This window comes from Vicugna pacos, chromosome 27, assembly GCF_048564905.1.
Source record: "Vicugna pacos chromosome 27, VicPac4, whole genome shotgun sequence".
NCBI classification, from domain to species: domain Eukaryota; kingdom Metazoa; phylum Chordata; class Mammalia; order Artiodactyla; family Camelidae; genus Vicugna; species Vicugna pacos.
In genome coordinates, this window is record NC_133013.1 from 24,730,259 (window position 1) to 24,755,347 (window position 25,089).

At 54.0% G+C, this 25,089-nt stretch overlaps 1 protein-coding gene across 2 annotated transcripts in view; it reads right to left on the reverse strand.

Moving 5' to 3' along the window:
• The window catches only part of LINGO1 (leucine rich repeat and Ig domain containing 1), a 184,071-nt gene that overhangs the window by 119,150 nt on the left and 39,832 nt on the right, over window positions 1-25,089 (reverse strand). Inside the window, exon 1 of one of the 2 annotated variants that reach the window (XM_072950965.1) lies at window positions 1,041-1,055. The exons of the other annotated variant lie outside the window; for it this stretch is intronic. The gene's annotated coding sequence lies outside the window, so the exon portion shown is untranslated. Of the gene's footprint in view, window positions 1-1,040; window positions 1,056-25,089 lie in introns of those variants that run through there. 2 annotated transcript variants of the gene reach the window in all.

Genomic DNA, 25,089 nt, shown 5'->3' on the forward strand with positions numbered 1-25,089 from the left:
CTCACACAGGCAGGCTGAGCGGTCTGCACAGTCACCCCTCAAAGCGCCGGGAGTGTGTGCCTAGGAGAAGGAAGAAACGGGGGTGTAACAGAAGGTTCAGACTGAGAGCAGTGAGGGCTGAAGGCATCAGGGAGAGCTTCCTGAAGAGGGGGTTCAGGGCTCTGAATAAAGGAGGATTTGGACATAAAATCGGGGACCCAGGGCCACAGAGACAACAGGCTGAGGAAAGGCCTGAGGAGGTGGCCACCCAAAGAGAGAGGCCTGCCTCAGCTGATCTCTAACCTGTACCCCTTAAGAAGTCAGTTTGGACAGGAGAAAACGGAGGCTCAGAGAGCAGCTGCTTCCACCCGCTATGCTGCCAGGCAGCGGTGGCAGGTAGGATGCTGTCCAAAGGTCCTTAAGCAGTCATTGTCCACCAGTACCCCCGACCCCCTCGAAAAGCTGGCAGACCAGAAGGCAGGCAGCTATCACACCATGAGGCCAACAGAAGGGGGATGGGAGCCTGGAGGATCCCAAATCCAGGCTAGGAAGTCAAGAGATGCCTGAAGTGGTTCTCTAAGATGTCTACTGGGCTAGGAAAGGCACTATAGACAGGGGGTCATCCTGGGCAAAGTCTCAAAAGAGCCTCCACCAGATTTGCTTCCTGGCCCCTCCTCAGGTTTTCTGGCATGGCTGGACTCCTGGAAACGTGGGTCAGCCCACTTCAGCCTGAGCCTTGCAGGAACCAATCCCGTCCCTATCCATCACATTGCCCCGTAGTCCATGCTGTTCTAAGAAATGCCTGGCCAGTCTCAGGCTTTCTGTCCTCCACTTTTGGGCCCTGAGGTCTCAGCCTCCTTGGGTTGAGGACACAACAGAGACTTGGGGCTTTTGCCCAGGAAAGTCCCTTCCTACCCCTCCAGCATCCCCCAGAGTGGTCCCGGACACCACGCCTGGCCACCCAGGAGGGGCAGGCCACAGGCCCCACAGACTACAGTGTGGCCAGCCTCTCTCCCCAGGGCCCACCACTGCTGGGAAGAAACGGAAAGGCCCAGACTGACCTTGTGGTTCCGCAGGCAAGTGGCTTCCCGCCTCAGCTCCTCCAGCGCGGCCCCCTGGGGCTGCAGGCTCTGTGGGCATCAGGGCCGGTTGGAGGCAGTAGAAGCTCAGTGTAACCAGCCCTGCCCCGCTGCTGGGGGCTGAAGGCCTGGTCCCCGCACAGACCAGGGAAGCCTCACCCAGAACATCCAAACAGAACACTTCCCAGCACCTCAGCTGAACGCAGAGAGGAGAGGGGCCAAGGGGAAATCAAGGTTCAGACAGAGGGGGAGAGATTCTAGCAGGGGAGAGAGACAGAGAGAGGCTTGGGCCACACTCAGCAGGCAGAGCCTGAATGTCAGGTGCACAGGAATGTTAGGTGTCACCCTTTGTGCCCAGTAGCTTCATGGGCTGATCCAGAGGATGGGGACTTCAGCCAGCTATCAGCAAATGTGAGGCTATGTCTGTCGGAGGGCTGCTCCAGGGGACCTGACTGACCTGGCTGAGCCCCAAGCCCACCTTGGGCCAGGCCACAAAAATTGCCACTGGGTGTGCGTGGAGCTGAACATTCCTTCCCAAGCCTCTGAGGGGTGAGAAGGCCCAGGCTGGTCCCTCCACCATCCAGCCCAGCCAGAGCTGGCCCCGTCCATCACTGCATCTCCTCCCCATGGCCTCTGGGAGCAGAGTCACCATAGACAGGGTCTTGCAGAGCCACCATCTAGGTGGCTGACATAGCAGCCCACCTACCCTCCCAGCAGCTCTCTGAGGTGGGCATGAGCACCCCCCTTACAGAGACAGGCACCAGTGCGGGTAGAAGACACAGAGAGCTGCTCCCAGACAAGCAATGAGACAAAGCTGGATGATCTGCAAAATCATAACTTTCATTCAGCCCATCAGAGAGCTGAGGTCACAAGGCAACCAGGGGAACCAAACTACAGAGGGTGAGAAGCTGCTCTGAAGACAGTGAAACACATAGACGGTTTCAACTCTGGTAGAGGCGACAGGAAGGGGTGCTGCTAAAATAGTAGGTGAGCAAAACACAGCTGCAGGTGTAGGAAATCTCAGGGCCGAGTGTGGGCCGGCACGACCATTCAGATCCCGCGGTCCCAGACACAAGGAGGCTCCGCCCTCCCCGCCGGCATGTTTCCACGGGCCCCCACGACACTGGCAGGAAAGCATGGGGCAACGGAGGAGGTGGAAAAAAGACCCCTCAGTGGTGCACGCACACAATACCCCATCCACCACCCTGAGATGCCCTTCCTAAGGAGCCCCAGCCCGGAGAGGGTTGGTAGGATCTGCTCCATACCTTCTGAAGACTGTCTACTCCGGGCACAGACTGAGGGGTGATTTCCTCTTCTCTCTCCTCTAAGAACCTTTAGACAGTCAAATTACAGCTCCATATAAAAGCAGAGGCAAAGACATCAAGTTCAGGAGTTATTCTCTCCTTAACGAGCAAGTAGGGAGGACAGAGAGAGACAGGAGAGACGCTGCAGATTTGCCGTGACTAGGGGTTGGGAGCAGAATGGAAAAAAAGCCCCCCAGGCTGAGGCCCGCTTCTGGGGAGGGAAGCAGCAAGGCGGGGAGCTGGGAGGGCGGGGCAAGGGCCATAGAGGGTGCAGCTGTGAACCTGGTGGGGGGGGTGGGGGCAGTACCTCCCAACCAGGCAGGAAAGAGGGGTCTGAGGGGCTCATGCAGTGAGCAGTGCAAGCTTCAGAGCAATGTGGGGGGTCCGCCCTACCTCATTAATGCAGCCAGACAATCGGCAAGTATTTCTTAAGCACCTGTCACAGGCCAGGCCTTGAGGGTCCTCAGTGAGTAAAACAGACAAGGTCCTTGGAAGGGAGGAGAACTTATTGTGGGCAGAGCCTGGTCCAGCACCTCCAGGGAGCCCTTAACACTGGTTTACATCAGGCACCTCTGTCGGACACTAGGAATGCCGAGTAGAGGAAAGAGCAGAGGTTTGGAATTAAGCAGGCGTTGGTCTGAATCCTGAACCTTCACCACAAGCTGTGTCTATGGGCAAATCCTCTAGTCCCGCTGAGCCTCAGTAAGAATCACAACAGTTCCTAACTTTTATTAAATAGTTACTATGTACTCCTATTTGTTATTTAATCAGTACAACACTATGAGATAGGGACTATCATTACCCCCCTTTTCTTGGAGGAAACCAAGACACAGAGAGGTTTAGTGCCTCACCTACGGTCACACAACTAGTACCCGGATTCATAGCGGGGGCAGCCTGGCTCCAGACACACCCTTAACCACAGCAGCATGGTCAAGAAGTAGTTCCCAACGGAAGTCTTCCGCACTGTTCCAGGCATTCCATTACAGTCTAGAATCATTGCCACTGTAACTCGTCTCTGCCCACTGAACCTCCTGCCACTGTAACTCGTCTCTGCCCACTGAACCTCCTGCCACTGTAACTCGTCTCTGCCCACTGAACCTCCCATTCACTCTGTGGAGCCCATCTCAAATGCCCTCTCTTCGGTGAAACCTGCCAATTTCTCTCAGAACTATGGAGGATCACAGCTCAAAAAGATGAGTCACATAGCTGGTTGGTGGTAGAACTTGCCATATACCACATGCCTCTAGCAGGGATGGATGTGGGGATACCGTGTCAATGGAGGCCAATGTAGGGTCACTCAATGGTTCCTGAGCCACCTGAGAAGGATGTAGAGCACCTGAGCCTGAAAGAACAGGAGATTATAAGAACTGAGGACAGAACGAGTCAGGATAAGGAACATGGGTGTGAGTGAGGGACCTCCTCCACTGCGTTCCATGGTCTCCTATCCCTCCCCCAACCCTAAGGCTGAAAGAACTACTCTTCTCTCCACCTGTCTAACTCCTGCCCAGCTATTTTTGCAGGTCCAGAACCAGTACTGCTACTTCCTCCAAGCAGCCGGCCCAGAATTGCCCAGCACCCTTTCAAGCACCCTGAACCTGCTGTCTGCCTGAGGACTGGAGCAGACCTAGAGGATAAAGGAGTCAGGTGGCATGGGTAAAGGGCAGTCAGGAGTAGGAGCACGGCTGGTGGGGAGGCGAGCCCTGCCTGGAGGATAACAAGGCACCCTACCCAGCAGGAGACTCAGGCAAGACGCTGCGCCCGCTGGCAGCAAAGCTAACTTGATGGATGGCACCATTCAGTAAGAAATAAATCCCGAGGCGCGTGTGCCAGGTGAGCTGGGCGGGTGTATTGGTTTTATAGATGCTTAATGAATGTGTCGGCCGCAGCGGATGGCAGCATTGCATCTGTCTCCCACCCCTCTCCAGCAACTTGTGCTCTGGGACCACCCTCATCCCCCACCCTCAGGCTCAGCCCCTTCCCTAAGCTTCCTTAGAATCAGAGATGGAGGGTACAGAAGGGGTCCAGAGATTAGCTGGTCCAGACCAAAACTGCCGTTGCACAGACTGGAAAACTGAGGCCCAGAGGGCAGCATCTTACCCAAGGTCACACAGGAAGCCAACTGCAGAACTTGGACTAGAACCTGGGCCTCCAGCCTGCACTCTCAGACTGCACTCTCCAGGGACCTCTCCAGACCCTCCCTGCCTTCAAGCTCTGCTTCATAGCAGGAGTAGCCTGGCTCAGGTCCAAGACTGCCCCACCAAAGCGCCAAGCCTGGGTCCCTCTGTCCCCCTCCTTTACCTCTAGCAACATGGCTACAACGTGGCAGGCACCTGGGACTCGTGGCCACTTGTGCTAGGACCGAGTGGACGAGGGCTCACAGTGAGTCAGAGCAGGAGCACAGGCACGGTCTGCATTAGTGAGCAGAAAAGACCCATCCCTGGGGACTCTTCCCAAGGACCGGACCCCCAGGTTCCCTCCAGGGTTAATCACTTGTGCTGTGTGCCTGTTAATTACTTCTGCCCAGTGACCCCGCACTTCCTAAAAGAGCAGAGGTCAGGCTGGCCCTGGCTTTACCAGAAAGTCTGTCAATTCCCAGGCCGGGCTTTCCCCAAGCTGACGGGCGCGTGTGCTAGGAACAAATCCCTCAATCAAATTAACGAGACACTGACCTGCCTGTGAACGGAGCAGAGGGAGCCTTGGGGAAGGGGGTGTGGAGAAGGGCCAGAGAATGTGGCTGCACATGACACAGGAACCAGGCAAGCCCCAACCCCAGCATCTCCCTGCACCTGCCGCCACACCTGAAATGTCACCATTAAAGGAAAACATCGTTCCTTTGGGGATCACAGGCATTACAGTCTCCGATTAAAGGGAAAATTCCGGAGAGAAATCACACCCTCCGTCATTAGCCACCTCCACACGTCAGCAGAGGACGTGGGCGGAGGGAAGGGGAAGCACCAAGCACCTACTATGTGCCAGACGTTGGAGGCGACACCGAGGCTCAGGGGTCAAGTGACTGCCCAGCGATCACTCAGCCTGTAGATGGCGGAGCTAGGATTTGAACCCAGAGCCAAGTTCTCTCCTTTCATAGGGTCCGCTCAGGGGCTGTGGTTGCCTCCCTGAGCCTCCCTCTGGCAGGATCATCCCTGCCCTGTCTTCCCAGCCCCAGCCCAGTTCCCACTGGCAGTCCTGGACGGAGGTCTGTGTCCAGCATCATCTGCCACTACAGGGCTCCAGGGAGGCCCCTGCCTTTCCTGACCATGGGAAGCACTGCCAGGAAACTAGCACAACGCCATCCCCTTGGTCGGGAAGCAGGGGAGCACCTCTCCACAACCCTGTCTCTGGGCAAGCCTTCCTGAAGTTCTTCCTCTCACTCAAGCAAACAGGCTCAGCGGAGGCTGCTGGCTGGCCCAGAGTCTCCGCAGCTGAGCAAGGCCTGGAGCAGAGAGGCATCTCTAACTCCCAAATGGTCCCTCCATAGAAATGGCTCCTCTTTGCCCCTCCCACAGCTGCTTCATAGGCCTCCTCCTGGCTGCCCAGTGAGGCTGCTCCAGTGCCTCTGGGGTCCTCCCACAAGACCACCCTCAACTCACCCACATTCCCAGGCCCCCAGCCATCACCAAGGTGTCCTCTGAAAATAGGGACAGGACCTCAGCCATTTAATGGTCATCGAGTTAGTCAATCACCTTCTCTCTGCCAATGAGCTAAGGGCTATCTGGGAGCAGCCAGAGAGGTTGAAATACAGTGACGTGATCAGCTTGGAGGTTGGTGAGGGGAGTGAGGAGAGTACAGGAACAAGCATTTATTAAGCACCAGCTATGGGGTGCTTCCTCCATCTCATTTAATCCTCCCAATAGCCCCTTACATTATGCCCACTTAACAAATGGAGAAAGCGAGCCTCTCTTGAGGTTAAAGCACATGGTTTAACTTGAATTTGAACCTGGATCTGCCTGACTCTCCACTGTGCTCCCTACCCCCACCCCAGGTGCTGAGTAAACACAAGCAGATGAACTAACTTCCCTGGCGACAGGGCTGGTCCCATTTCCCAGATCTCCCTTGGGACAGCCTTGCCAGTGAGCCCCTTCCTCCCTGCCCTTGGGGTCAACAGCTGGCCTGGCCAACCCCTGGGGTGGGAGGACGCCTGCTGCCTTCCTCTGGGGCTGTCTCCCTATCCCCTCTCCCCTCTCCCTTCACTCTCACTAGCAACTGAGTAAGAAGAATAGAACTACAGCTTGGCTACACAAGACACAGAATTAGCAGGATTAAATATAAATAGCTATTAAAAGTGCCTTATAATTAAATTCATTTTCCAGTTATTTGTTTTACACACACACCCGCCCACACTCATGCACACACGCACGCGCTCCAGGCCGCAGCTCCACACAGAGTGGGTGTCAGGGCCCCAGCTGCTAACCAGCCTCCTCCTCACTGTTGCCTCTTCTTTGGGGTTCCAGCACCTGCCTCTCTCCCGTCTCTCTTTCCGCACCCCCACTTCCTGTCCCTGCTTCCAGTCCATCCACCCAGCCCTTTCCAGAAGAATGGACACTACCATTACTGCTGTTCCCATACACTGAGCCTACTATGAGCCAGACATCTGACATCATCACCTCCTCTATTCTACCCAAAGATGTATTTTTCATTCAGTAAATATTGTTGAACACCAAGTACTTAACATACATGGTCTCATTTAATCCACACAATGACACTCATTCCTTCATTAAACAAGTATTAGTTGAACACCTACTACCTGCCAGGGCCCGGTAAGTGCTAGCAATACTCCAGCCAACGAGACCCGAGCCTCTGCCCTTGTGGAGCCCACCCTGAGGAAAGCCCAGAGCCAGAGACCCGGCCAGGTGACAGGAAAAACACAGGTGCCACCTGAGTCGGGCCAGGAGGAGGTCAGGTGGGACAGGGACACATGGAGGGGGTGTGTTGGGAAGAGCCTTCCCACTGTGAGCTCCTTGAGGGCCCCAGTGTATCCCATCATCTCCCTGTGTCCAGGAGAAAAGACAGGACACAGTGTGGGAACATCATTCATGACTGTCAGCCTAAACTGACCTAGCCAGGTGCGAGCCTGCCTCTGCCACTTCTCATGCTATGCTCCCGAGAGGCCCTTTCTCTCCCTCAGGACTCAACTTCCTTCTCTGTAAAATGGGAGTAAACCTAATCCTGTGGGCATAAAGTACAGAGGTGAAAACACATAGAGAGCTTTGAACTGTGCCTGGTACATAGTGCTCAATGAAAGTTAGTTGCTTTTATGATTACCATTACTACAATTATCCATCTCACCTGTAGAGTTGAACAGTCATGGCTATGAGAGAACTTAGAAAAAGCCTCGTAGAGATGGGAAGGATTATAAGACCTGTAATAGTGGGGGTAGTGAGGATGCCCTGGGAGGAATACAGTGAAAGCCTATAGGGAGGGGGTCATATAGGAGAGGAATACCTCCAGCTGATCCCCAGAGGGCTTCCTGGAGGAGGAAGCAGTGTTTTTGGCCTCTCCATCCCAGTCTCCTCCCCTCTGCTCACTTGACCTGATCTTCAGCCCCTTCCCATGGGGACATGGGAGGACCCCAGCCCCAGAGCCTGTAAGGGAGGAGGCAGTTCAAAACCTTCAGCCTTTTAATTCAACTATTCAACTAGACCCACTGCCTCCTGAGCCCTGGGAAAGGTATGGGAAGAAGACTTCATCCTTCCAAGGGATCGGATGGCTGGGAGGCAGGGCACACGTGCCCAAGATGAACAAGGTCTGAGACAAGACCAAAGTAACGGCATGACCCCACGTGGCGAACCGTGAGGCCTCCAACGTTTTCTGAGTCGCTGCCGTGCATCAGCCACTCTGCTTCATTATTACCCTCAGGCTGAGCAGCCACCCTCGCAAATGGCAGTAAGATCATGGCCTCATTTTTCAGAGAAAATGACTCAAAACCCAGAGAGGTCAGCAAGAACTTGACTAAGGTCACAAGACCTGCAAGTGGCAGAGCTAGGGATGGGCCCCAGGTCTATCTGATCCAAGGCTTCCCTTGCCCCATGCTGCCCCTGAGCCAGGAAGGCCCTGCTGGGGAACCAGGGTGGAGGAGGCAGCGTTCCTAGAAAGCTCCCTCTGTGTGGCCCCTGCCTGCCCGGCCCCTCTCGTCCTCTCACTGTCACCCTCAAGGTGGACTGCCTACCCTACTGGCCCCCACAGAGCCCCCACAGTAGCCAGTCCCGGAAGCCCAGGAGTAAAGACTTTTTGTCCTCAAAGTAGACAACTGAGCTAATTAACGGATACTCTATCCTTTCCTCAGCTAGGACATTACTTCATTATCCAAAGCCAAACATAGCCCCACAGTGTCCGGCAAACACACTCAGGCAGCTGGCAGGAACAGAGCAAATGGATGGGCAGCAAGAGGCCTATTTTAGCCCAGCCTCCCCTCAGGGCTTTGGGGCTCTGTCCCATCTTTCTGACAAATGCTGGGGAAGAGAAAGGAGCCTGTATTGGATGAGAAAGATTACAAGCTGAGCAATAAGGCACAAAGACCCTACAGACAACCCACACCTATTGTCACTTCCAGATGAAACCGGCCAGCCCCAGGTGAAGGAGGGAGGGCAGGAGAAATGAGGAGTGGGACTCTGGCGGCAGGCCAGGCTGCAGCACTGGAGAGCTGGGTGGAAATCCCACAGTGCCCATGGGATGAGCAGCCTTCCCTTGTGCCCACACAACAGAGACCAGCCCCTCAGCAGGGGTGCAGCCTACTTTCCCAGACTCATCGCTGCCACCTGCCCTAAGCCCATGAGATGGACTTCTCACCATCTCCCACACACACAGGTGGCCTCATGCCAGCCTCCTCTTCAGTGACCACGCTGTTTCCCCCTCCTTTCTTCCTCTCCGGGCTTGGTGCCGCCTTTTTCAGGGGCCTTTCTGACTGTTCCATCCTACAGGAACCTGCTCAGCCTCCTGTCTGGAGCACTTCTTATGGGCCCCACAAAATCACATGGTTCTGTAGTGCCTACCATGCCCCGCTCTCATTGTTGTGGTTGTGGTTATTGACATGTCGGTCCTGTTACAGAGAAAGCAGAGAGATGACTGCCTCCATTTCTCCTCTGGCATAGAGTTTGGTATAGAGACAAGTGTTTGTTGACTGAACACTAAGAAGTCCTTCTAAAGCCTCCAAGTGCTGCAACTGGGAACCCTTGGAGAGTTTAGAGAACAGTGTTGTAGTCAGCTCTAATGCTAAGTTTCTTTGTGCTCTTGGAGAAGTCACTGGCATCCTCTTGGCCTTAGTGCCCCTACCTGACAAAGCAGGGCTTGAGTCAGAACAGCCAGTGGGGTGTGTTCAGCTGGGAGGAGATGGTGGGCCCCAGGCTGAGCTAGGCGCTGTTCGTGGTGCTGAATCTGGGAGTGGCCCTCTCTGAGGATGGTGTGTACAAAAGCTGAACAGAGCCACGGAGAGCGGACTGGAGACTGGGGGAGGGAAGGAAGGCACAGCTGAGAAAAAAATTATTTGGACTGCTGGTTCTGGGCACTGCCAGGGTCTGTCAGCATGGGTGCCACATGCTCAGGTTTGGGGAGGGGGACTCAGTTTCAGCCACTGGGGGGCCAACAGTCTAGCCAAGGACCCAGAATCACAGTGAGAACATGATCTGACGGAGAAGGAGCTGGAAGTACACACACACCATGTGTGCACACAGCAGCACAGGCATCACAAACCCTCTGCAAACAATGTAGGCAAGCCTTGCAGGCACCAAGCTTCCAGGCCAGAGTGCCCTCCCAGACATCAACATGCTTGATCCCCCACACCTGAGGAGGCACAGGGACCTCCTTATGGACCCTGAGGAGGCAAGACAGACTTGGTTCCTGGACGCTTCTCACTTCCAGAGTGTGAGAGGCTACTACCCTTATCCCCTCCTCCAAGCTGTGCTAGGTGCCTGTCTTCATGAGAGATGAGACAAAGGAGGCATTCGCTGTGGAAAAGCAGGCAGCAGGCCCAGAGCTGGGGGAGAAAGTACAGCAGGGAGGGATGGGGAAAGGAGAGAGACAGGGAAAGGGGGAAGAAAGGGAGGAAAAGAGGAAGGGAGAGAGGAAAGGAAGACAGATTCCACTGCTACTGAGGAGCAGATCTTGGCAGGGCCCTGTGCTGGCCCAGCCACCGTCCGCTTCTGAATAATTTCTCCAGCAGAAACTCCATAATTATGGGTAATAACAATCACTCTGATTTGCGTGTATTGAGCACCTTTCAGCCCGAGATCTCCAAGTGCTTTGCCAACATTAATTAATTCATTAGGCACGCCTGCCTCCCTGGGACAGGGCAACATGACGCCCCACCCCCAGAGCACAGCCGGCTCAGGGGCTGAGTCTGTGGGGGCAGACGTGCTAGGTGCCCTGAGCTGGGTGGGGCTCCGAGGACGACGAGGCCCGCAGAGCAGCCCCTTTGGCTCTGCACCCTGGCTCGGCTGCCCACTCAGAGGTCGGGTCCGCGCCCTGAGGCACAGCCTCCCTGACCCAGTCCATGAGAGGGCCAGGCCCAGAGTCACCAGGGACCCAGAGATAGCCAAGCCTCAGCTGTGCCCTCAGTCACTGGGGACCTTGGGGACCTCACAAGCTTCCATGAAACAGTTGCTTCCCCTGTAAAAAGGGGGCTGGGGTCTCCAGTTCCCAAGGTGGTTATGAAGCTCGCGGCAGGCAGTGTGGGTGGGAAGCATTAGACCTGACCAGGGCTACACAAAAGAAGGGTGTGGCTCCTCCCTCTGCTGGCCGGGTCTGTGGAAAAGGGGACCAGAAGGCCACAGACAGAGGCACAAACACTCCCTACTGGCTAGGACCCTCCTAGAACTATACTTGGGCACTCAGTCCCCTTCAGGAGCATGGACATGCCTCTCACTGCAAAGAGTTCTCAGTCCTGCCCCTATTGCCCACCCTAGGCCCCATCCCACATTGGCCTCTGTGCCAGATGTCTTGGGGATCTGACCAGAAAAGAACAGTTTCCCTGAAGGCCAGGCTCAAAATCAGGGCTAAAAGGGAACTCTGGGGTCAGCAGGCCCTAGACTAGAAGTACAACACTCCCCAAACTCACAGAGAGTGGCCAAATCTGACATCATCCCTTCCAGACCTTCACAGGGCAGATGGGGAAATGGAGGCACAGTGGGGAGAGGAATACAGGCTCTGAAGTCTGACCTGGAATTGAATACTGGCACCACCATTTCTTTGTGCTAGCACTTGAGCAAGTCACTACCTCCCTGTGCCTCTATTTCCTTATCTGGAAGAGGAAATGGTTAAGTACTCTTGGCTAACCGCTGTCAGCACTGAGGCACCTAACAAACGGAGCTGTTGTCAGTAATTATGCTGTAATTACACTGTCTGCTTAACACCTTCCCTAAGGTCACATAGAAAATTCCATAACTAGATCCCTGATTTCATATCACAACTCTTTACTGAACATCTGCTATGTGCCAGGCACTCTGTCCACCTCTCGAGCTCCTCTCCTTCGTAGATGCCCTCTGCCCAGCTGCCTGGCTTCCTCCCTAACTCCTCCACATTCCTGCCTCCTTCCTGATGCCAAGCATTTGCCCTTGCTGTTTCTTCCGCCTAGATTTCCCTCCATCCTCCTCTCTGCAAAGCTAAGTTCTCTTTCAATCTACCAAGATCTTTTCCAGCCCTGTCTCCTCCAGGAAGCCTTCTCTGATTGCCCAAATGTGATTTAAAACCTAACTGCTCCCAAGTTCCACATTCTGTCTCCTGGGTGCAACTGGGGGTTCCTTCAGGTCTGGGACTAGTCTCCTCCTCAACCTGTCTCCACAGTGTGGCTGAGCAAAGGCTGGTGGGAGGGTTCTGGGCCAGTCCAGGCCAGGGCTGGGAAGGCAGAGGCTCAACTACCAGGATCATGCAAGCTGATGTCCATGCAGAAGGGCCAGGGAAGGCCTCTAGCTACATCTTAACTAGCTGAGCCCACTTTCTTCCCTGATGGGTCCCAATCTCTGCATGGAGATCTCCTCGTGTGGTGGCAGCAGACGAGGCCTCAGGTGTGAACAGCACTTTACAGTTATGGCGCCCACAGTCTCACTGGGGGCCATGAGGAACATGGAGCCCAAGGAGCTCAGACACTTGACACCCACATTCACAAGCACAGTCCCACACATACAGCACTAACGCACAACGACACAGTCACGCATTCATTCTCACACATAACCACATAAAATACATGGTGGCACACAGCCATGGACGCACACCCTCACACGGAGTTACACAATACACACACTGACACACAATGACAACTACACATCCATGAACACACACACACCATGAAGGGGAGGCCAAGCCAGGGTGGTGGCCCCGGATCAGCATTGCTGGTTGCGGAGGCAGTAAAAACATGACCATTTCCCTTCATCTGGGCATCTTTCTGGTTTCCCCTCCTTTTTCTGCACATTTTTCATCATAGTCTTAAGAACACCAGTGTCGACATGCTAACTTGAAAGATGACTGCAAAAGTGCCACCTTAGGGAAAGTGCTCAGGGCACCGACCCTGCACTCCCCGACTTCCACCCACACATTCCCCACAGGGCTCGGGACGCCTCCACATGTGTGCACACACACCCAGCGCTCCACGGCCCACGCACACTCATGTGCACTGCCTCACACACACCATCCAGGCTCCCACATGCTGACCTCAGAGAGACCTTGGAGCCCAGCCCCGGGGAGTGGCCCCACCTCTGCTGTGCAGGTCTCCCCACCCATACCTGTGACCCCTACATCTGGGGGAGTGGGTCGGGAACCCAAGCCTGAGAAGGAGTCCCACCACCCGTGAGCAAGGTGAGATGCTCAGGGCCCTGCTGCCTCCCTCTTTGCCAAACCCCTCACCCTTCTCTCTCCCCAGCTATGTCCCTGTCTCAGGGTCACCTCCTCCAGGAGGCCTCTCTCATTCCCAGGAATCATCTTGGTTTGGTGTTTGAGACAATGTCTTGAGAAGAGTTTTCTTGGGTAGTCTGCCCAGGGTCTTGGTTCTGGGCTGACAGGACAGGAGTCCAAGCCCCCAGAACAAGAATGGTTGTGAGCCATTCTTGTGGGATGGTGGGCCTCCTTCCCAGGTTTGGGTTCCCTCTTCACACCCTCAGGTTGGGCTCATCAGACACTGACCACGTGTGGGGGTTGACTCCAGGGACAGGCATCAGAGAGGAGGGGGGTTCCGGTGAGCCAGAATAAAACAGGAGGGGAAGGGAGCATCACACAGGCAGAGGCCGGGCCCCACAGACCTTATGGAGGTCATTTTCCATCTTTGTGCCTCGGTTTCTTCATCGGTCAATGCACATATTGTGAAGACCAAGTCAAAGTGCTTTTGATCTAAAAACGCCACGTAGGTGTTAGGGTCCCATGGTGTTTTCCTGCAGGGTGTCCACCGGGAAGTCTTCTGTTCTCCTGAGCCACAGAGGTGTCCCTTCAAATCCCCAGAGGAGAAGACAGAAGGTGTGAAGATAGGGTAAAGAAAAGCAGTAAGGGGCGGAGTTTGCCCTAAGGGACAGACAGAAGGATGGTGAGGAAAAGAAAGGCAGCCACAGATGCCGATGAGCAAGGGCTGTCTGGAATTGCCCAGAAGCTGGGGCTCAGCCCCCAACCCTGGCACAGGCCGCCTCAGGGCGCAGGGCCCTTGGTAAAGAGCCCAGCCTCCATCTCGTTAGCCAAGACCCGCTCGTTAATCACGGCGGGCTGCCTCTCCCTGCCTTGGCTGTGTCAGGCCATAATAATATATGAAGAACATTCATTTATTCACCAACTTCCCACTCAGGAAAAGATATATGACGTTGTAGGAATGGATTTATCCTGACACCCAGCTTTCAGCAAAGTGAGGCTAATTTAAACATTTAAGTCGACGTCTCGCCCCTCCCCTCGACTCCCAATTTTTTTCTTAAATGGTGGGAGGTGAAGGATGAGAGGGAAGTTGAAAATGCTCAAGCCTGCATGGTTTGAGAATTGGAGGCAATGGAGAGGAAAGGGGATCTTGGCCAGCTTTCGCTCTGGCCTCTCCCCTACCACTCATCCTGGCCCTGTCTCAAATAAAATCAGTGCACCAGTGGGTGTGGGGGAGACAGCACTGAGCCAGAGGTCGGAGTCCTGCTCCACCACTAATTCACGGCACCCTGACGAGCCCCTCCTCATCTCTGGCCTCCATTCCCTTTTCTGTAGAGCAGCGGGTTGAGCAAACTAGCCCCTGTCCAGGTCCTTTCCAGCTTTGGGAGCTGGGTTCTTGTGTCCTCTTCTGGGCATCTCCTCACCCCTGTGGTCCATCTTCATGTTCTGGGGAGACAGAGGAGAAGCAGGGCCGAGATGGCCACCCTGCTAGGGAGAGTCAACTGAACCTAGACGAGTTCAGAGAAGGCTGGGCAGTCAGGGTGTGCTTCACGGAGGAGGCAAGGCTTAAGTTCAAGCCAAGGGAGCAGCCAGATCTTGAGCTCTTTAAGAACACAGTCTCCAGGGCTAGACAGTTAGCCTCAAATCCCTGCTTTCCCATTTACTCTGTGGCTTTGGCAGTTTGCTTCCCCTTCCTATGCCTCAGTTTCCTCATCTGAAAAATGATGATAAGAGTGCCTACCCTAGAGGGTTCTTGGGAGGATTAGCTGGAGCCACCAACCATGAAAAGCCCCTGATACCGTGCTCGGCACAGAGGAAGTACTCAGGCAACATGAGCATCACCGTCATCAGGGATGGGACAAGAGGGGAGGGGGAAATATCTGGGTGAAGCCAGTCTGCCCCACGTGTCCTCACTTCAGCCCAGGCCTGTGTGAGATGTCCCAGGGTGGGTCTGCTCCACTTAGTCCATCGGGAGCCCACGAGGCCCCTGACCGAGGCAGCAGGATTTCTCTGCTACAGGCTGAGACCAAACCATCCCACCTGCCATGAGCAAGAAATAAAATCAGGGCCTTCTCTGAAGCCCTGGAAAGCTCTTAATAGCAGGGCAGGGGAGTAAGTAGCAGGCACCCAGGGGGCGGGCATGTGACATGAGTAAATAAAACGCCTTCGCGCGCGCATGTGTGTGTGCGCGCGCGTGAGCCTATGTGTGCGTGTGCAGACACAGGCACACAATGCCTTTCCCCCACAGCTCCCTCTCCCTTCACTGGCCTCTGATCTGAGGTTACAAGCCACCAGCTGCCCACAGAGTCCTTGGGCCTGAGAGTGGGCTGGTGTGGAGGCGAGATACAGGTGGCAAGGGCCCAGCCCAGACAGAAGACGGGAGGGCAGCTGGAAGGGAGGACAGAGACCTGGGAAGCCTGCTAACCCCACACTGCCAGAGCCAACTCGGCTCAGGTGGGCCTGGGGCAGCAGGCCACGGCCAAGTTACTCTCAAAACCTCAGTGTCCTCACTGAGCCAAATAACATCAACTTCACAAGGTGGCTGCAAAGACGAAGTGAGGTCGTGTACTGAGGCACCAAGCCCAGGGCCTGGCACCGCAGGTGCTCAGCGTGCATCCCTCGGGGCCCCTCCCCCAGTTTCGGGGGTGCTGAGAAAGCTGAAAGCAGCTTTCCTCTCACACCTCGCCAGAACGGGAGACCCCATTAGGCAGTGATGGATTGGAGCCAGCAACAGGGAAAAGAGGTGCCAGCTTATGTGGGGGCGTCTGCATCTCTGCAAATCTCGCTCTAATTGAGTGTCCTATTAAAACACGTTGATTGGTAACGCCGTCATTTTAATAAAAGGGTTCCTGTGTTATTTTTACAAGTCATAACTGAACAAACATGTCGAACCATCTCCCCCGGCCACACCCGCGGGGAGCCTGGCATCTGAGCCACATCCTGTAACCAGATGTCACAACTCACCTGGCGCCAGCGGTGCCCACGACCCACAAGGCCCGGAGGGCAGCCACCCCACAGACAGTGACTGTCAGGTCTAAGAGGCCCCCTCCCTCCCCAGGCAGGCCTGGGTGACAATTCTAAGGAGGCGGCTTTTTTCCCTCCTCGAAAGGAAGCTTGGCGGTGACTCACGCCTGTTTGCCTGCTTCCCCGCAGCAGCCTGCTTCTGTGTTGTCGCTCAGGCACACCTGATGACTGCCTCCCCTGTAGGGGCTGGAGGGCACCCTGGGGTGGGAGAGGTAACATTCAACACCCCGGGCTGGAAGTGGAGAGGATCAAGGAGGCAGAGTGAGCCCAACCACTGAGGGTGCCCTGGGCCCCACCCAGCGACTCCAGCCCCACTGGGCCTCAGTGCCTAGCCATCTAAAAGCAGGGGTCGGACCATGCACAGGGGCTGCAAACTGGGCAACAGCGTGTTTGGCTTGGCCTGCTCAGTGGTTTTTAAGAGATTCAAGTCAGTTGCCAACTTTTATAAATCACACAGAAATCTGGGCTTTTCTTGGAAAAATCTAACCTGGCCACACAGGGCCTGCATTCACACGTGGCAACAATCTGGTGGTGCTGATGGTGTCCCTTTGGTCCCCCACAGTCCCCACCCAGCCTGCTTCGTTCATTTCCATTCCCTGCCTGCTCCCTGGAACATCTGAGTTGGAGACTGCCCCCTCCAAACCGGGCCTCCAGTTGTAAGGTTCCAAGTCTCTAAACCTGTGCTCCACCTGGGGCTGGGGAAAGTGAGGCACAGGAGGAAAAGGGGGTTAACAGGACTCAGAGCTAGACCCAAACTGGGAATACAATGCAGGAACATACACACAAACCACAGAATTTATTGTCAACGGTTTTACTTCGTGTTGTTATTAATTAGTATCCATGTTCAATTCACACCATTCTATTAAACCAAACATTTGCTCCAGTGTATGGGGTGGGACGGTGCTGGGACCTGCCATCCAACTGTGAGGGACCAGGCCTCTGCAGCCCAGTCCAGACACAGGACCGCACATGATCAAAGGCTGTCCTCGGGGCTGGCTGATAGCCCAGGAGCCGGGATGGATATTCTCTGTTTTCAAATTTGGGGACCTAATAACCAGTTTAAAAGGTTGAGTTGTAATTGTGCAAATACACAGAATGAAATAAAAGCTTTTTTCTGCTATGATTGTGCTCTTTTCAGTTAAGATGTCTAGACTCCAGAAATACCATTAATCTGGTCCAGGTCAGGCACAGGACATTACAGGTAAATAATCTCCCACCGTAATTAAGTGCAGGAAGGAGAGATTTCACGTTCAGATCTCTTAGCTACCTGGTGAACACCTTTCCACTTCCAGCACTCAGTCCATGGGCCCCCTCCTCCACGAAGCCTTCCCTGACTTACCACCCGAGGGGCATACCACTCCCTCCACAAGACCTCCCACTCTGCCAAGCAGCCCCTCACACCTCTACCTCTGTCCTAGCGGCCTTCACTGTAACACATCTACTCACAAACCTGCCTCCCCACAGGGCTGGGAGCTCCCTGAGGGAGGAACTGGGTCTGGATGTTCTGTCACCCCAGTACCAGCTTCAAGACCCAGCTTGGCACACAGTAGGTGCTTAACAGATGTCCAAAAAACTAATGGAGGACCAAAGGTGAGGAGGCAAGAGAGAGAAATCCCAGAAAGGGATGTGCCCACCCACCCCCGCCCCCGAGGCAGACAGGCATGCCCCGCCTCACCCCGCCCTCACCCAGTTGGCAAAAGCTGCAGAATTAAGCACAAGTTATAATTAAGACGGGATGTTTGAAGAGAAACATAATCTCCGTTTCCGTGGGATCCGCGGGCACAACAGTAATTAACGTCTCATTAACATTCGCCTAATTAAGCAGTTTATGAAAGTGTATGGATTTGCATACTGCCACGCCAGGCTCAAGGCGGGCAAAATTAACCCCTCAGGCCTCGGGTTGGGGTTGGGAGGCAAGGAGGGCTGGGTGAGGCCTGGGGAGGAGGCGGGGTGGAGGAACACCAGTCACTTGAGGCTGAGGGGAAGGGATGGTCCTCAGGGGCCAACCTAGCACCTCCCACAGCCCCACCTCGCCAGCCCCTCCACCGACCTGAGGGTGAACAGCTCACTCCTCTCCTCTTCCAACTCACTGGGCCAACATCAGAGTTTCTCAAAAAATACCTTTTATAAGGAAATGAAGGTCATTTGCCCCACCCCCTCCACCACCCCGGCTTTTCAGCCCCCACTACTGACCAAACCCTGAGGGTCTCCCTGCAAAGCTCACTGCTCAGCCATGCTTCTGGGTGCCCACCATTCCCCGGGGCTCTCTGCAGGGAACAGATCTTCCAATTAAAAAACCTTTTTAGCTTCAGGTGCTTTTACCTGCATTACCTCACTCAGCCCTGCCAGCTTCCTGAGGGCTGAGTGAGTGCCATCCCATTATATCCCAAACGAGAGAGGCTCAGAGAGGTCTAGACCCTGCCTAAGATCACAGAGCTGGTAGTGACAGACCCCAGGGCTCTGTGACCCCAAAACCCCTCCCACTTCCCCAGGCTGCTCGATTTGGATACAAACATTCCCTGCCAGCAATAACAGCACACTTGTAGCCCCGCCTTGGGAAAAGGCAAGCGGCTCCTTCTCCCCTCCCCTGGACACCTATTAACCACCCCCCTGGGGGCCTCCTCAGCTCCCAGCCCAGCCACCACAGCTGGATCTGAGCTGCAACCTGAGTCACTCGTGATGTGGCCATGGCGGGAGGCCTCAGCTCCCCAAAGGACAACAAAGAAAGGGGCCTTTTAGGACAGTGTCAAGACTCAAGTAAAGCATTTCTCTCCAGAGCACTCCGAAGCCTTGATCACTGCGCACATTTTGGTTGTTCATTAATTATCTTTTTACTCCTTGAGCTCCATGCCCACTGCAGTGATGCCCACTGTTCATGTGCCTCAGACACTGGTCAACTCTGTCCATTCTTAGGGCAGATTCAGACAACTTTTCTCAGTGAAAATTTAGCAATATATATCATGAGCCTTAAAAAATGCTCATTCCCAACAAGCTATAAAAAGCATAAGCCATAAAGGTGAGAAATTTGACTTTATTTAAATTTATAGAAATTTAAAGCATCTGTGCAACCGAAGACATCACAAAGGGAAAAGACAAGCCACAGACAGGCCAGGAGAGTAGACCTGCAGTACATACAGCTGACAAAAAATCCGCTTCCAGGCTACATAAAGAACTCTGCAAATCAATAAGATAAAGACAAATCGCCCACTTTTTGTAAAAGGCAAAGAATAGGAACAGGCAATTGGTGGGTGAGGAGACCCAAAAGGCATGACAAGACTTCACCCCAGCACAGCAAAGCCAAGTAAAACACAATACAACTCTGTAGCCATTAAGTTGGTAGCCACCTAAAAAGTCACAGTGCCGAGCACTGTCGGGCTGTGGGGCAACAGGACCACTCGTTCATTGCTGGTGGCAGTGGAACTTGCCACAAGCGTTTGAGGAGACAATTTGGTCTTATCTTGTAAAGCTGAAGATGCATATAGCCTACCACCAAGCAATTCCACTCCAAGAGAAACTCCCACACACACACGAGGAGGATGTAAAATGCTCACAGCAGCCTTGTTTGTAAGAGTGAAAGGGACAATGCTCTAAATGTCCACCAGCAGGAGAACGGAGCAGCTGTGGGATGTACAGATTAACTGCAGCAGATTGAACACATGCATTTACCTTCACTCCTTTCCAAAACCCCATTACAACAATAAAGGATCTTTTTTTATACATAAATCCACAAGGACAAAGAATGGAAGAAGAGGAAACAGCAACATGATTTTGGAAGTTGGAAAGCAGATGGGTGAGTGGTAATTGGTTTGGCAGAGCTGAGAAAGCAAGTCCCAGTCCTATTACCTGGCAGAACCCACCCAAACACTCAGCTAAATGGTGGCACCAGGTGGCCCTGGACATAGGGATGAAGGACTGGTTAGAAGGCAAGATGCAGGTAGACCCCAAGGAGCTCCCAGCTCTGCCCAGAGAAGACTGGGAGACACCTGGCTGAGGGGAGAGTGGGGGACCATCCTGAACACTGAAGGAGTAGGTGAAAGTTTCTGTGCTGGATTTCAGTCTCGACCCCAGCCTTCCTCTCCCATTCAGCTCCAGGAGGCGCTGCCATCAGGGCTCCCCAGTGAACCAGCCACAGAGAACCCACAGTTGGTGAGCCCGCCCCCACACAGGGGACACCAATCAGTGTTTAGTGCCCCAATCCTAAATAAGAGCTACCAACCAAGCATCTCCAGACATCTGAACATCAGCTCCACCAACTCAAGGGCTTTTGACCATTTTGTTCAGGGCTACAGAATGGGGCTGGCACAGAGCCGGCACTCCATAAATTTCTTCCGAGTGAATTAACTGAGGAACCCTCTAATAAGAAAGACAGAGTTCCAAACAAGAAAGCAAACTGAAAAGAAAAAAAAAACCCAACTTGACAGAAAAAGGCAATGCGAATAGAAGAAAACTTAAAAAAAGAAAGTGCAAGCTATTATTATCCTCAGAGAAATAAAATATAGTATCCATGAAACAAGAACTGGATACAACATATTTTAAAGAGAACATTCAGCAAATAAAAAGAAATCTTTGAACTTTAAAATTTATAAAGCGGAAACCAAAACCTCTGTTAGAAGTGTAGAACAGTAACACTGAGGATCTCCTAGAAACAGGGACACAAAGATGAAGAGATGTGACAAAGGAGGGAGAAGATAAGGAAGTTAGGGTCCCTCCAAGAAACACATGTGGTTAGTTGGGGTTCCAGAAAGAGAGAACAGAAAATAGAGGTCAGGAAATCATAAAGGAGAAAATCAAAAACTTTTCTGGAGCTGAAGAACATGAACTTCCAGCCTGAAAGGGCGGCCCCTCACCAGAGCCCAGAACGGCGAGTTCTCAGAACCCCGAGGGGAAGGGAAGGTCCGACCGGCATCCAGAAAGAAAACTCGGTGAGCATGCCCAGAACCATGTCAGAGCAGCCCTGGACGCTCCACACCAGCCCTGCAAGCAACGCTGCAGGGCGGCTTTAAGGCAGGGCCCGCTTTTAAAGTCTGCGAAGAAAGATCTCCATCTGGAATTCTACACACAGTCAGACTGTCAGTCAAGATTGGGGCAGAAGGAAGAGTTTTCAGACATGCAAGGTCCCAACGCATGTACTTCCCACGCACCTTTTCTGGGAGCCATTGGAGGACGTGTTCCACCAAAATAAGAGCGTCAATGAGGAAGGGAAGCAAGAGATCCAACCCAAGGGAGGTGAAGGGAACCCCGAACAATGGAGGGGGGCCATCCCAGCATGCCTGCCCCACAGTAGGAGTCCAAACAAATCAAATTGGAGCAGGTCAGAGGCTTGGGGAGGGACTTCCTCAAGAAGATGAAATTGATAGAGTACTTTACGTGTTTATGTTGACCAAAGATTTATCCAAATGGGGGAGAGCTGGGAATTGAATAAGTGATAAGTATTAAAAAAAAAAAAACTTAATCCCTCCCACCCCTCCAATTCCACAAGAAACAGACAGTTATGAACTCCAGGGAAAACAGAGCTGTCAAGAAAGGAACAGTAATCAGCGTATTCTAAACGGCTTGGCTGGGAAGTTCAGCAAACCAAAAATGTGGTGAGTGGGGTGGGAAGCTGCGGGATGGTGGTCAAATGGAGCTAAATCCTCAGCTTCTATAGTAAAAGTCACTAGGCAATGCCTGAAATAAAACCAAGGAACAGCCCTAGACGCCAGTTATTTAGAAGTAGGGAAGTAAACACACAAATAATCCACCAGAAAAGTTGAAAGAGCCTGCTCCAGAGGAGTGGCAAGTGGCCCGGTGGTTGGGAAGAGGACCGCAGGGTTCAGGACAAAGTAACACAATGGCTTCACCCACTGCCAATGGGGCCACCTCTGGCCCTGAACACCCCATCCCCTGCCCTAACCTGTGAATGTTCACTGTCCCTGCACCCCAGGCACCAGCACCCCAGCCTCCTGGCCAGCTCCTGCCCCCACCCTTGCTGGGTCTCAGTACCTGCCCACCCCCACCCTCCCTCAAAGAGGCAGACAGGGAGGCCCTCAGCTTCCTCTTCCTCCTCTTCTCCGTGGTTGGGGGCTTCCTGGGGGTGGGGGGTCTGCCCGAGCCAGCAGTCCACTGAGCTTTTCTTTCTACTTCTCATTTAACAAATAGTTATTGAGCACCTCCTCTGAACCAGGCATCAGGGCTGTGAACAAGGCAGCAGCAAATTAAGCAAATAAAGCAATAAATACAAATTGTGGGGAGAGCCATGAAGGAAGAGAACGAGGTCTGTGGAAGGAGAACTCTGATTTCTGCATGAAGACACCGAGGGGCAGGCTGAGATGGTGACAGGGATATGAGTGTCCTGGCTGGAAGGAGAGGGGAAAGGAATAGGTGGTGGGGAGGGTGGAGCATGACAGTCCCTACCACCATCCTACCTCCAGTGCTGTCTCGCCTCCCCTCCTTTGCTCCTCACCCATCACACCAGCCACGACCAGAGCCAGGCTTGTCAGAGGACAGCAGGAGGGAGAAATCCATGGCCCAGCCTTTTAATGGAAATTGATGCCCACCTCACCAGGGTGATCTACACCCTCGATTCATTCCTCACTCAGGTCAGATGAGGCACCGTAGCCGAGAGCGGAGGGCAGGGCAGCAGCGTGTGGGCACAGGATCCCCCTGCATGAGCCCTCTCTCTGCCTGCTGTGGCCCCGTCATTGCAGGTGTTTTCCTGCCCTGTCTTCCTCCATCAACTCTGCTTTCATTCAAGCCTCCCCTGCTCAAGATCCTTCCATGGTTCCCACTGTTCTCAGGGACACGTTATGAGCTCTGGCATGCAGTGTCAGCTGCAGCCAGACCCAGGCCAAGCTCAGGGCTGTGGAGCTGAACCAGGGGCTGATAACCACCTAGCACCATCTTGGCAGGAACGGAGGAGGCAGTTCATGGCGGGGCAGAGCCCAGAGTAGGAAGCCCCCGCCAGCTGCCACAAAGTCAGCAAAGGCCCCCAGAGGGACCATGCTGAAGCCAGCCTTGGGATGAGCAGAAATCCATCAAGAGCTCCAGGAGAGGGAGAAAACCCCACGTGGCCCATTCCCACCTCCAGGCCTTTGCTCTTGCTAAGCCACTTGCCTAAGGGCTCTCCCTTCTCCTGCCCAGTGAGCCCACTTCAGGTCCCCCTGAGGTTGGTCTCACAAGCAGCCTTCCATGACCTCTGTCTTCCTCCATGACTTGGGCTTCCCTCCTTCCTCCCTCAGCACACAGCAGGAGTTCTGGGAGATCTGTTGACCAACAGAGTGGCCAGGGTCAGCAAGGGGTCAGGGAGGATACATGCCCATGGGAAGACTCTCCCCCTACCCTGCTGTACCCCAGGTGGGGCTGGGCAGTGTCAGAGCCAACCAAGGATGGAGGGAGGGGGACTGCCACGGAGACAGAATAAGGGAAGAGAGCCAGCCCCTCAGCCCGTCACCCACCCCTAGTGGACAGCAACAACACCTGACAGTGCTGGACAGCTGTCATCCACTGCCACCTCCTCCACCTCCTCCACCCTACACCATGAGCAGAGATGGTCTCTGGGAAGAGGGCCCAGGGAGGGCCTGAAATAGCCACCATCATCCAGCACCTCCTACGTGCCAGGCACTTCACATAAGACCTGCCTTCCCTTATATGCTCACTCAGAGCTAAATGTGCAACATACATGAGCTTGTTTAATTCTGAGACCCTGATCTGCCCCATTTTCCATGTGGAGAAATTGAGGCCCAGAGAGGTTTAGTAACTTGTCCACACTCACATCATGCCTAGGATCTGCAGTCAAATATGTCGACCTGGGGAGCTTAGTTCTTCCCAAGGGCCTTCTGAGATGGGGGTCACTGGGATGGGGGAACATACGATTTGGAGCCTGCATCCCAGAAGCAAATAAGCTTGATGCTCCCAGCTGGAGTGGGGGTGCCCAGACGGGCAGATCATTTCTGCCATCTATCACTCCTCACAGATGGGGAAGAGGATCAGAGAGAGGATGAGGCCAAACAGAGTTGGGAAGACAGCATCACAGCCCTGCGGGAGGAGCAATCTCCCTTCCTGAGTTAGGCCAGGGACTCAGAAGTTTCCTCCCAACCTCTTGACATTTGAGGACCCTGGACCTCCAAAGGTCTGTGATTCTAAAATCTCATGCTTATAGGAATTTTACACCTGCCACCATTTTTGAGCATTGACTAACGTACGACATCATACAGCATTATATTTATACCTTCCACCACAGCAGGAGATAGATTCTAAGGTGCTTTTCTCTTAGGGAAGGGGGACCTGCCCAAGGCCTCCAGTGATGAGAGGCAGGCTGGGTCTGACTTCGGTGTACTGACTGGAGCCGCTGTGCACTCAGCCCACAGCTCACGGGGCCTCACACGTCACGCTGTCCCTGGTGGTGGGATGAAGTGGAGGGGAGGGGTCTGCAACAGATCCTTCTGATCTAGGAAACCAAGGGTCTGGGAGCCATGATTTCTCAGCCAGAGGACTCTGCACAGAGAGTTCTCAAAGTGTAGAAAGAAGCCCCTACCCTGGCCCTACCCTCCAAGACAAGCGCTCCCAGTGTTGATGGAGCTCCCTGAGGAGGAGAAGGTGGGTGGCCTCAAGGCCCCCAGAAGCTTGGCCAAGAGCCTGGAGTAGGGCCTGAGAGGTGCAGGAAGCTGGCAGGGGCCCCAGAAACCACTGCCACCTTCTGCCTACACGTAAACAGGTACTGGGCCCATTCCACCAATGTCGTAACTTGGGAAGGAAGACTGTGCGCTCAGCTCCGCGTCCTGATCACAGGGTACATTCTCCCATCCCAGCTCTGGCCCTGAAAAGCCATGGGGGTTGGGCAGGCCACCTGCCCTCTCTGGCCTTGAGTTTCTCTGTGTTCAGTAGATTCATCCCCCTCTAGCCAGGCTCCA